Source organism: Vicia villosa, unplaced genomic scaffold (assembly GCF_029867415.1).
Source record: "Vicia villosa cultivar HV-30 ecotype Madison, WI unplaced genomic scaffold, Vvil1.0 ctg.002018F_1_1, whole genome shotgun sequence".
NCBI classification, from domain to species: domain Eukaryota; kingdom Viridiplantae; phylum Streptophyta; class Magnoliopsida; order Fabales; family Fabaceae; genus Vicia; species Vicia villosa.
Genome location: NW_026705813.1, coordinates 33,850 through 45,577, shown reverse-complemented (window position 1 = coordinate 45,577; position 11,728 = coordinate 33,850).

The following is an 11,728-nucleotide window of genomic DNA, read 5'->3' as shown; positions in this document are numbered from 1 at the left end:
GTACAAGTACATCATGTAAGTACATATCCAAAATACATAAATTAGCAAGCACGATAAGAACTAGAAGTAATATCCAAGCATCGCCAAGAGATCTAATCCATCTTCCCCTTACCGCGATCTTGCCTCGAACCACCTGAAAAAGAATAATTGGAATGGGATGAGATTACTAAATCTCAGTGAGTCCGCCTATCCTATTAGTCCGCTCGGATCTACAGGGAACATACAATCAAACGGATCCGCCATGGATCCGTGGTTTTCCTCACGGCCAGGTACAAATACACAACAAGGACAATATCACCAATAGAAGTCCCGTGACTAACCAATGAGATATCATTAAACACACAAACGACACACAAGTATGATGTTGCTAATACAACCACGTCACCATGATTGTACCAACCCACCGGTGAGGACCTAATGATATTGCCTATGTGGCATCACTAGGGGTGAATAACAAGTGACCTTACCGACGTGGTATCACCATCTCACCGTACCAACATCCGATGTTTTCCAGCTAGAGGAAATGCCTTCTTCAGTACATGATGAGTATACACCAGATCATTCCCATCAAGCACTAGCATTTCCTTGGTAACACGATGAGTATACACCAGATCATTCCCATCGAGTACCCACATATATCATACTGATCAATGAGTATACACCAGATCATTCCCATTGAGAGCGGTGAATATGCCCAGCTATCCCTTCTCACCAATGAGTATGCACCAGAATATTCTCATTGAGAGTAGGGACATAAAGATGACGACATACACAACGACATAACACAGCCATCAAGAATAAAGAAGATAACACGGTCTAAATACATATGCTCCACATGTTATCAGTGTCGCACTTAACAAAAGGTATGTCAGATATATCAAAAAAATAGTATTCAAGCACCTAGGCTAATTTTCCTAGATAGTATACTTAAATAGCTTTCTAACGGTATATGGTACGCGTCGAACGGACGCACGAAACGGGAGATATGAATTTTCCACTCTGCTGAATTTTTCCTTTTTCGCCCAGTGTAACCGGTTACACCAGGAACCGTAACCGGTTACACCAGGAACCGTAACCGGTTACGGTCACGCAAAATGCCCAGATTCTCAGTTTTTCAACAGCGTAACCGGTTACACTCAAACCCGTAACCGGTTACACTGAACCAGAATCATTTTTTCTGCGTTTTTAAGGGTTCTATATCAGTCCTAAAGCTCCATGATGAATCCCTTATCTACCCAACTCAGTTCCAACGAAAACATGATATACAAACACAATTAGAAACATCAGCAGGTAAGGATTACATCAGATTAAACATGTTTTAGCAGGATTGATTCATGTATCACTCACATTCCCAAAATCCCAATTGAACCCTCACATGCAAAACCCCAAGTTCACTAACTATGAACTCACCTCAGAGCAGGAAAATCAGTGGATGAAGATGAAGATGCTGAAGCAAGATGAAGATAGGAACAAGAATCTGTTGCATGCAAAGATGAGGCTTGGACTAGGTTTTGGGACTCTTCTTCCTCTCCTTCTCTTTCCACGCTTCCTTCCTTCTCTTCCTCACAAAATTCTGGTTTTTGCTTTCAAAATGGTTAGATACATAAAAGCCAAACAACCTTAATTCAAGCTTTAATTCTTATTCAAGTGAGAATGTCCATAATACCCTCATTCTCACTAATTGACATGGTTTTAAGTGATAAACCTATTAGTAAGAATGTGTATCATATTTATCCATTACTCATCTCAATTTAATTTAGAATTGGTAATTGGACAATTATAATACTGGGTATTACATTCTCCCCCCCTTAAATAGAATTCGTCCTCGAATTCGGAAACTTACCAAAACAAGTGAGGATAGGATTCCCGCATCACTGACTCAAGCTCCCAAGTAGCCTCCTCAGGACGCGTCTCATCCCACATCACCTTCACGATGGGTATCTCCTTACTCCGTAGAGACTTGCTCGCACGCTCCAGGATACGGTAAGGTTGAGGATCATAGGAAAGATCTGGTTCTACCTCCACAGAATCCGGAAGGATAGGATGAAAGGTATCGGGCACGAACTTTCGGAGCTGAGATACGTGGAATACGTCATGCAGCCCGGATAGTGAAGGTGGTAATGCCAACTGATAAGCCACTTCACCTACCCGACTCAAAATCTGATACGGTCCTACATATCTCGGACTGAGTTTACGCGTTTTGAACGGTCCTCCCAACCTCAATCTTGGAGTGACCTTCAAATACACATGATCACCCACTTCAAATTCCAAAGGTCTCCTCCGCTTGTCCGCATAGTTCGTTTGTCGGTCTTGGGCTTTCTTGAGATTATCTCGGATCATCTTAACTTTCTCGGTGGTTTCTTGTATAATCTCCGGTCCAAGAATACTCTTCTCCCCTACTTCGGTCCAGCACAAAGGTGATCGACATCTTCTCCCGTATAGAGCTTCGTAGGGAGCCATACCCAAACTAGCATGGTAACTGTTATTGTATGCGAACTCTATCAATGGTAAATGATCCTTCCAACTCCCACCTTCTTCTAGAATGCAAGCTCTCAACATATCCTCTATCGTCTGGATTGTCCTCTCCGTCTGTCCATCGGATTGAGGATGGTTAGACGTACTCATATCCAATCTAGTCCCTAATTCCTTATGAAACATCTTCCAAAATCTCGAAGTGAATTTTGGATCACGATCAGACACTATACTGGACAGCACGCCATGCAACCGTACAATCTCTGCTATGAAAAGCCTTGCGAGATGAATCACCTTGTGAGTGGTCTTTACAGGTAAAAAGTGAGCAGACTTAGTCAACCTGTCCACTATTACCCATATAGAGTCATGTCCGCCTCGGGCACGAGGTAGACCCACAATGAAATCCATAGAGATAGAATCCCATTTCCACGTTGGCACCTCCAGTGGTTGCAACATTCCTCCTGGCCTCTGGTGTTCAATCTTAACCTGTTGACAAATGGGACATTGTGCTACATATTCCGCAATCTCCTTCTTCATCCCTGGCCACCAAAAGTCTTTCCTCAAGTCTTGATACATTTTGGTCGATCCAGGATGAATAGAAAATCTACTCTTGTGTGCTTCATCCAGAATCAAACGCTTCAACTCAGAATCATTAGGTACACACATCCGTTGCTTAAACAAGATTACACCATCAGGTGCTCTCACAAAATCAGGCATACCTTCGCTCGCTTGCAGTTGCTCATCGTGCCCTTGGGATATCCGAATTCTTTCTCGTAGTTCATTCTGAATGCTCAAATTACTGATCAACACACCATTGGGTGTCCATTCAAACTGAAGGTTAAGATTTCGAAACTTTTCCAATAAATCATGTTCTAACATCATCAACTCAGCAACTCGAAATTCCTTCCTACTTGTTGAGGCGGTAGAGCGGCAAGCAACAAAAGTTTTGGAAGTTTTTATCCGGGAATTTTTATCGTCTCCACAGGGATCAGTGCATTGAACTGCCGTTCAACAGTTTCCATAGTTATGAGTTTGGTTTGAATTTGTTAAAGATAAAAAATGGAAAAGTAAATATTAACACAAAAAGAATTCATTCTTTAGAGAGAAGAAACTATCAAGTATTGCATATAATCTACTCTTCACAAACTTAAACTTATTGACCGAATATACTCAACTTGTAACCTATCAATATTACCACATGTCAACAACACAACCCACAACATTATCTAAGTGACGATCTCTCAGACACCTAAACAACACATGAGAAATCCGAGCTTCCCGTAAATGTCGATCTCTCAGACAAACACGACCACTCAGACGCATTAAGCACTGACACTAAGTGATTATCAACCTAATCCATCTCTGCAATTAAGTTAATAGAAAATCATCCTAGATAAGCATTAGAGCCCTACATCTCTATAGCAACTCAAACACATAGCAACAAAGCAACAATCTAAGACAATAATCCATAAAAATATGAAAGCAAGCTTTATATAACATAATAGTCAACAAATATACATGAGATCATAGTACATCTACACAAAACCCACAAATGAAACCACAAAGAGAAGAAAAGAAGAAAAACCCAAAAATCTCCCGGTTTGTCGGCTCCGATTGATGAAGGATTCAACCCCGGATCATCCATTTGACAGCTCCAATGTGTTTTCTAGCATCTTTCCACTCAAAAAATGCTATTGGATGGATTGGAGCTCTAAAATATCCAACCATCCTCCAAAAATGTGATTTTTCTACCTTAAAACACGTTTCTGCCGACACTGCTTCGCCCGGCGACTAAAATGGTTCGCCCGGCGACTCCAGACAGCAAGTTGGCACATTTTTGGGTCGGTTGGGCTCGCCCGGCGAGCCCTTTTTTCGCCCGGCGAGACACACCAGTACAGCAAAAAGTTCTGCACTATTTCGGCCATAACTCGAGAACCGTAACTCCGATTTGCGCCCGGTTCGAAGCGTTGGAAAGCTTATTCCATGCTCTATCCAATAATGAATGAATATCAACTAAATTGATGATTTATTTTTATTTAATTTTGAGATTTATTCGACGATTCGTTGGTTCCGTCGCTCAAAATTGCGCGTTTTGAAGCCGTGTCTTTGGCACTTTATTGCTCGTGCTCCAAAAGCGACTCGATATCTACAAAATGAATAGAAAACTATCAAATGGTATATAAATGAATAAAAACTCAATTAAATCCTATTTATACATATTTATACAAAAAGCGGGGAATTATTCATAGAATATAATACAAAAGAATTGATAAGTGCCACAAAACAATAGTAAAAATAACGGATTTCTGGCACTCAACACTCTCCCCAACTTTATACTTGTTTGTCCTCAAACAAGAAACAAACAACTCAAAGAAACGAAAGCGATCAACCAAAGAATCACGAATCAACAAGTTTTGAAAAACGAAAACAAATGTATGGCTCAAATGAAAAATGGTACACACAAAGTAAACACTTACCACTAAACTATGACGATAACATAAACATGAAACAAACGCAAAGTACAAATAATATACCAAACATTCTAAAATAACACTAGTTCAAAAATGAATCACACCTAGCACACAATCATCGGTAGATGAAAACACAAAAAGTGGGGTATTTTCACTCATCCACAATCTTGCAAACAAAAGACTAGATTATGCAGTCATCCAAAAATTATGTTAAAAACACAAATGCAAGAATCACAAGGACTTTTCAAGGTTGTAATGTGGCTTGGTGAACAAACAAGAGATAATTCCTAAGGCTAATCGAAACAAAAATTTGCCCAAACCTAAGGGAGTGATCAACTTCACAAAAGTTCAAACACAAAATTCCAATCAAACTTCCTCATCAACCCACATTTCACACCAAAGCACCATACTTATTTGCACAATTATTCAAACTCTTTTTTTTTTCTTTTTCAAAACTTTTCTCTTTTTTCTTTCTTTTTCTTTTCACTTTTTTTTTCACATATTTTTTTTTCTTTTCTTTCAACCTCATAGCAATCAACCAATAAGTACACAATCATTCTCTCCCCAACTTGAATTCAACCATATTATCAAAATGTTAATACTCCCTACTTTCTAAGGCAAGGTAAAAATTCAAACCAAAAATCATGGTTAAGGGTTCAAGAAAACAAAGAATCAACATCCATACAAAAATGAGAACCAAACACTCATAGACAAGCATTTAGCAAAAACAACATGGACATTGACAAAAAGGCTCAAAGGAGGTACTAATGATCACACACTCACAAGGTGAATTGTCTATTTGGCCAAGGTAGTTGTGCTCAAAATGAAACAAAAATGCCTTGATCACTTTCATGCAATTATACAATCAACACACATAAAAGATTAAGCATAATAAAATCCAGTTAGAACAAGAGTTGTGGTCTCCAGCATATGTGAACAATGGAAAGCTACCTCACAAAAAAGGTGGGAACTAAAGTGATTCACAAATGAACAAGTATACAAAAGAATGAATGACATAAAAGTTGTAAAAAGCCTAAGTATCCTGAATATGCTAAAGTATAGAAAGCGATAAACACATACCTCGAACGTGTACAAAACCTTAACAAAATCATTACCACGCATTTGCAAGTCGAATCGATCAAACTTGACAAATCACCTAAATATCCTCAAGCTATTCACAACAAGCTCAAAGACGAACACAAACGTGAACACAATTAATATACATATACTAAAAGACCGGATGAAATTGTCTAAACAAATTTAAAAGTGAAGATATGAAATTTAAGAACTGGTCCGATCTAAATTTGTTTAGACAATTGCATAACACTACCTAAACTAAACACAAACTAAAAAGAATAAACATGCTTGTTTTACGTCGTAAGCTCGACGCCTGTTATTAAAGAAAGTTCCTTCAAGTTACTTCCGTCCGACTATTCCTAACAACACACAAGCAAACGTGAAAAGAACAAACAATGATATAACAAATTCACAACTATAAGTATAAATATAAACAAGTAAGACTATACAAAATGTGTGATATATACAAAACTCAAAACAAAAGAAACTATTGCGATGCAAGTTCAATAAAACACCAATCCCCGGCAACGGCGCCATTTTGTTGAGGCGGTAGAGCGGCAAGCAACAAAAGTTTTAGAAGTTTTTATCCGGGAATTTTTATCGTCTCCACAGGGATCAGTGCATTGAACTGCCGTTCAACAGTTTCCATAGTTATGAGTTTGGTTTGAATTTGTTAAAGATAAAAAATGGAAAAGTAAATATTAACACAAAAAGAATTCATTCTTTAGAGAGAAGAAACTATCAAGTATTGCATATAATCTACTCTTCACAAACTTAAACTTATTGACCGAATATACTCAACTTGTAACCTATCAATATTACCACATGTCAACAACACAACCCACAACATTATCTAAGTGACGATCTCTCAGACACCTAAACAACACATGAGAAATCCGAGCTTCCCGTAAATGTCGATCTCTCAGACAAACACGACCACTCAGACGCATTAAGCACTGACACTAAGTGATTATCAACCTAATCCATCTCTGCAATTAAGTTAATAGAAAATCATCCTAGATAAGCATTAGAGCCCTACATCTCTATAGCAACTCAAACACATAGCAACAAAGCAACAATCTAAGACAATAATCCATAAAAATATGAAAGCAAGCTTTATATAACATAATAGTCAACAAATATACATGAGATCATAGTACATCTACACAAAACCCACAAATGAAACCACAAAGAGAAGAAAAGAAGAAAAACCCAAAAATCTCCCGGTTTGTCGGCTCCGATTGATGAAGGATTCAACCCCGGATCATCCATTTGACAGCTCCAATGTGTTTTCTAGCATCTTTCCACTCAAAAAATGCTATTGGATGGATTGGAGCTCTAAAATATCCAACCATCCTCCAAAAATGTGATTTTTCTACCTTAAAACACGTTTCTGCCGACACTGCTTCGCCCGGCGACTAAAATGGTTCGCCCGGCGACTCCAGACAGCAAGTTGGCACATTTTTGGGTCGGTTGGGCTCGCCCGGCGAGCCCTTTTTTCGCCCGGCGAGACACACCAGTACAGCAAAAAGTTCTGCACTATTTCGGCCATAACTCGAGAACCGTAACTCCGATTTGCGCCCGGTTCGAAGCGTTGGAAAGCTTATTCCATGCTCTATCCAATAATGAATGAATATCAACTAAATTGATGATTTATTTTTATTTAATTTTGAGATTTATTCGACGATTCGTTGGTTCCGTCGCTCAAAATTGCGCGTTTTGAAGCCGTGTCTTTGGCACTTTATTGCTCGTGCTCCAAAAGCGACTCGATATCTACAAAATGAATAGAAAACTATCAAATGGTATATAAATGAATAAAAACTCAATTAAATCCTATTTATACATATTTATACAAAAAGCGGGGAATTATTCATAGAATATAATACAAAAGAATTGATAAGTGCCACAAAACAATAGTAAAAATAACGGATTTCTGGCACTCAACACTACTTAACGCATCTGCCACTTTGTTGGCCTTTCCCGGATGATACTTCAATTCAAAGTCATAATCTTTGAGGTACTCCATCCATCTCCTTTGTCGCATATTCAACTCCTTCTGGTCAAAGAGATATCTCAAGCTCTTATGGTCACTAAACATCTCAAAGTGAACGCCATATAGGTAATGTCGCCACACCTTGAGTGCAAAAACTATTACAGCAAGCTCAAGATCATGGGTCGGGTAATTCTCTTCATGAGATCTCAACTGCCGAGAGGCATAAGCTACCACCTGGCCATCTTGCATCAATACTCCACCTAAACCTTTCTTAGAAGCGTCACAGAACACTTCATAGGATCGGTTTGGGTCCGGAATCACTAACACGGGTGCAGTGGTCAACTTCTTCTTAAGTTTCTGGAAACTCTCCTCACATTCGGAATTCCATTCAAAAGCAACCTCCTTTCGCGTAAGCTTTGTCAATGGTAAGGCTAATTTAGCAAACCCCATAATAAATCTCCGGTAATAGCCTGCCAAACCTAAGAAGCTTCTGACTTCAGTCACACTCTTTGGCCTATCCCAATTCACCACCGCTTCTACTTTAGAAGGATCCACTGCTACGCCTCCTCCAGAGATGACGTGACCAAGAAAGCTCACTTCAGATAGCCAAAATTCACACTTACTGAACTTGGCATACAATTGTTTCTCTCGAAGAGTAGATAACACAATCCGCAAATGTTCTTCATGATCCTCAGGGGTACGAGAATACACAAGAATGTCATCAATAAAGATCACTACGAACTGGTCCAGATATGGCTGAAAGATTCGATTCATGTAATCCATGAAAACTGCTGGGGCATTAGTCACACCAAAAGGCATAACTAAAAACTCGTAGTGACCATATCGAGTCCTGAATGCAGTCTTAGGTACATCTGAGCTCTTCACTCGGATTTGATGGTATCCTGACCTAAGATCAATCTTCGAGAACACACTGGCTCCTTTAAACTGATCTAGGAGGTCATCAATCCGTGGTAAAGGATATTTGTTCTTTATGGTGACTTTGTTCAGCTGACGATAATCGATGCACAAGCGCATACTTCCGTCTTTCTTCTTCACCAAAAGAACAGGAGCTCCCCATGGAGAAACACTGGGTTGGATGAAATGCTTAGCAAGAAGCTCTTCCAACTGACGCTTCAGTTCTCTGAGTTCGATAGGAGACATCCTATAAGGAGTGATGGAAACTGGGGCTGTCCTAGGAACAAGATCGATGGAGAATTCCGCTTCCCTTTCTGGAGGAAGAGAAGTGATATCCTCAGGAAACACATCAGGAAATTCACACACCACCGGAATCTCCGACAATTCAACTCTTACAGAAGGTTCTTTGGAAAGAACTAAAATAAAGGATCTTTCTTGAGAAAAGAGATAGTTAACCGTGCTGATTGTACCTTCTATCAACTTGGTAATTGCATCATTGGAAGGAGTCTCTTCAGCAGGAATGAATATGGCCTTCTCTTTGCAACCAATGTACACCGAGTTAAGAGACAACCAATCCATCCCTAGAACAACATCAAGCTTCTTGAGGGGTAAACAAATTAGATCAATTGGGTACTCGCGACCATTAAAAGAGACTGAACAATCTTTACAAATTAGTCGAGCTTCCACGGTATCATCCGTTGCCGAAGAAATAATCATAGGATTGGGTAATGGAGTAGCTTCCAAACCAAGTCGGTAAACACACTCGGTAGAGACAAAAGAATGAGTGGCTCCACAATCAACTAAAACACATAATGGTTGATTGTTAACATAACACGTACCCGCAATGAGATTGTTGTTTCCCTTGGCCTTCCTCGAATCCAAAGTGTAAACACGACCTGCAGTCTTCTCAGGAATCCTCTTTGTGGACAGCGTGGAGCTATGTGGCCCTGCTCGCCACATCTAAAACAAGTCATAGAACCAAGCTGGCACTCCCCGGTATGCTTCCTTCCACACTTGCGACAATGAGGCGGTTGAGCCGATTGATCACCATAAACCTGCTTTTTCTTGGGTGGAGGATTACGGGGCCTCAAGTGTTGAGTAGACCTTCCTTGCTCTCTGAAATTAGCCCTGTTCTGGTTCCTCTCTTCCTGAACCCTCTTCAAACTGTTTTCAGCAACATAGCATTGTCTTAGACATTCAGCATAAGTGGTGAACTCTCTTTGGGAAACACTATGAGCAATGTCGGCCCTCAAACCCATCATAAACTGATCGATCTTCCATAATTCATCTGGAGCATAAACAGCCTGTCTGGAGTAGTCTGCCAAGTCCTCGAACTTCTCTGCATATTCTGAAACAGACATGTCACCTTGCTTGAAGTTCTGGAATTCTCGCTCCTTCTGGGTCCTCACACTATTAGGAAAATACTTCTTCAAGAATGCCACCTTGAAGTGTTGCCAATCCTTAGGAATCTCCTGTGTGGTGAAATAAGTGGATGCAGTGTTCCACCACCTAAGAGCCGGTCCCTTCATCTTCTGAGTAGCAAAAATCACCTTCTCTTCTTCAGTACACTGAATAGCTTGAAACACCCTCTCCATACCAGCTAACCAATCATGAGCCAAGTGTGAATCAAGTCCGCCAACAAACTCTGGAGGATCCATCCTGAAGAAGGCACGAAAGTCTGGTCTAGCTGCAGCTTGAGGAGCGGGAACTTGAGGTGGAGGTTGTTGTCCCTGCATGCCTTGCATCATTTGAGCCATCATCTGGTTCTGCTGCATCATCTGCTGCCAAGGCACGCCTGCACTTCCGGATGGTTGCTCGGGCTCCACATTCCTTGTTCTGGGCCTTCCGGGACCTCCGCGTTGCTCAGCCATCTCCCTGTCTGTCCTACGCATGGAATCAAGTTGATCAGGCTCAATACCATAAATAGGACATAAGGAATCATACTGATTATACACATATGAGGCAGAATTGTACTGCATTATGATGTGTCTTAGCAAGGTCGAGGATCGACCTGCTCTGATACCAACTGTAACACCCCACACATATTTGTCTAGAATAATATGCATAAAGTATTATATATGGTTCATAAGACAACAAATACATAATGTTTGCAGCGGAAAAAATAGAAGTACACGATTACAAAAGCCGAATGTTTCATGGCCAAAGTACAAGTACATCATGTAAGTACATATCCAAATTACATAAACTAGCAAGCACGATAAGAACTAGAAGTAATATCCAAGCATCGCCAAGAGATCTAATCCATCTTCCCCTTACCGCGATCTTGCCTCGAACCACCTTGTGGACCTCCGTTTTTTAATCCCGGGCCATACCTCTGTTCTGTAGAGATACGTGAACTGACTCTTTTTTATCGCTTAATGCTTTCGCATTTTGAAAATTCACAGAGTCGCCACCGACCTTTTATTTTATCCAATTAAGGAAAGGTTTATAAAAGAAACAGAAAAAAGACCTTTAAGAAATTCTGGGTAAGGGGGTAGGTTATACAAAGGGAAGGTGTTAGCACCCTTTGTATCCATGGTTATCCATGGGCTCTTAAGTTTGCTTAGCTCACTTGTTTTTCGATCACTTTTCAATTGCTCTGAAATTGCTCATATGTGGTTTCAAATACCTTTGTAATTTGAATTTTGTAATGATCCGTGTGTGGATGTATACAAAATGCTTGTTTATCTTTCGAAAGATGTTTTGAAAAGAACGTTAACTTTGTAATAATCCGTGTTTGGATGTATACAAAGTATTGTCTTTTTTGAAAGTTTTGTTTTGAAAAACAACAGTGTATGAG